Source organism: Lactuca saligna, chromosome 3 (genome assembly GCF_052625555.1).
Source record: "Lactuca saligna cultivar CGN05327 chromosome 3, ASM5262555v1, whole genome shotgun sequence".
Lineage (NCBI taxonomy): Eukaryota > Viridiplantae > Streptophyta > Magnoliopsida > Asterales > Asteraceae > Lactuca > Lactuca saligna.
The window spans coordinates 217204325-217206860 of record NC_136419.1 but is presented as its reverse complement, the minus strand read 5'-3'; positions in this window follow the sequence as shown (position 1 = coordinate 217206860).

The window sequence follows — 2536 nt, the reverse complement described above, 5'->3', positions numbered from 1 at the left end:
ATAGTTTTTGATCGTTTTGAAATGAAACCTGCCCAGGACAACCCTCGAATAACCATCATGCAAGCTAAGAGAAAGGTTACTACGGAGAAGAAAGAAGGATGGCTTTTCATGCGGAACTCTAATGAGAACCGTCATGCCGACCAACCTCAAACTATAGTAACTGATCTTGAAAAGAAAAGGTTTGGAGATAAATTCGGAAATCGATCGGGAATTAAAATGTGGGGATTTCACAGTGACTTAAATCCATGGGTGGTGAAGAGGAACCATGGCTAAACAGAGTACTACAAGGATCCTCACGACTTTAGCTCCTTGACTAAAGTAGATATATCTAAGCTTTCAGCAGCTCCATTCCACAATCCTTCGAAGGACCCAAAGGCCTCTAATTTCAGACTCTTTCTGGAAAGGTGGGTCAAAGAAAAATTTGCGGGAATGAAAACTGCGTATTCAGTCATTAGAAAAGACAAGGATGTGCTTGATCCCAGAACCAACGAGCCTATGAAGATAGTGTTGTGGCCTGCAACTAAACAATTGAAAGAAATTTCTATTCCTCAACATTTCCATGATGGATATCAAGATCGTATGGAAACTTGGGCTTTTGATGAGGTCACAGCCACATCAGCAATCAAGATCACTGATAGTGATACAGTTCTTCGTCTTGTTGAGGCTAAAGATCTGCTACGGTTAAGGGAATGGGATATACATACCTTGGATCAACACCAAATTATCTGCAAAATGGAGCTCATGGAGCTAATGGAAAAATATTTCACAAGCATGGTTGCTAAGATCATTGAGAAGAGGTTTTGGATGGGGGCCATGGGAAAATCTAACGTGGTGTTCAAGCATACCTGATTTCATGGTACTCCCAAACCAAGGGGGAGACTGTTAGGACATACTTATATGTGGTTTAGGATAGGAAATAATTTGTATAGGTATTAATAGGGTGTTGGTCTTTCTATTCATGTTTTGATGTTGTTTACGGTTGTGAAGGCGTTGACGGTCGTGAATGAGTATACGGCCGTGAACACGTGTCCGGCCGTGAACCTTGTTCACGGCCAGTCTGTCCCTTTATATAGGTGTGTGTTAGATCGTGCTAGTGTGTGTGGTAAGAGAGTTCACGGTGTAAGTGTGTGTAATCAAGGTGTACTAGATGTGTTTGCGGCCCAACAATAAAAGGTGTACTAGGTGTACTAGAGGTGTACTAGAGAGTTCATTGATTGTTACTATTTGATCACTGGTTTGGTTCCTGGATTTGGGACTTTACATTGACCTTTTCTTCATGATCGAAATTTGGATTCCTAGACTGCTAGAACTGCTTTCATTCCTTGAGTCTTGTTACATCTAGCATTCCTTCGGCGTTTTTGAGCTGCGCATTGTTCTGAGGATTTGTAAATACTAGCCCTAGGTCTTGGCTTTCTGGTAGGGGTTTCGGTCTGAACTGACAATGTATCACTTGGAACACTCTTAGTTCCACTTGGAATTCCCTTTTTGTAGCTTGAATTTACTTTGTTTAGCGGTTCTCCTACATATTTGCTCTTTGTTCTTCATGAGGTCATTTTAGATCGACCTTTGGTTTTGTCTGCATTGTCGATTGGAGAAAACCAGAAGTACTCATCATATCCATCTTTGTTGTCATCATCCACCATGAATGTTAATTTAGCTGTTTGGTTTTTGTCCAGTCCTTTAGTTGCAAAAACTTGGTTAGGAATAGTTTGGACTTTAGGAAAAACAGTTGCCTTGACTTTCAAATTTTCAGGTTTATTTTTAGAAATATGTACGAACTTAACTGAATTTTCAGAAACTAAGACTTTCGCAGGCCCAATTTTGATTTTAACAAATTCTAAACAGTCAACCTCATCCTATACAAATATTTCAATCATATCCCTTTCATCGTCAAATTCAGAAACGTTTTCAACATTGAGTTTATTTTTTGAATTTAACTTGGTGTTTAGTGAGTCAAATTTCTGAACAGTTTCGGTTTTAATTTTCTCTTTGTCTTTTTTATCCAAAAGTTGTTTAAGCATGTTTTTGTGATATTTGGACTTTATGAATGATTCAAGTTTGTCTAATCCTACTTTGTACGCGTCTGAAGTTTCTTCTAAAGAGATGATGGATTGACACCTGTATCAATCCGCGTCGATTTGATCTTCTTTCAACTCAAAGAAAGGTAAGATCATCTTGGGAATCTTGCCAATTTCACAATTAAGATGCAACTAAGTGATATGGAAATAAAGTCTTTTCACAATCAAGCAAAAAATATTACACTATTTTAAAAGACTCAAATTATCCCTTTGTAAATAAATTGACTCATCCCTAAACTTAGATAAATCAAACTCTATCTTCTCTATCCACATACGTCTCTCCTCACTCTTTGTCGAAACCCTGCTGATTTGATTAGTTAAGTTAGAGTTTGTCAAATGAGTTATTTTTAAACTGTCATGAAAACTTGAAAAAGTGTATCTTAAATCATTTAGTTTAGTTTCGTAATGATATATGGGTATATTTAGAGTTTCGAGAATGGATTTTACCTTGTTGATGA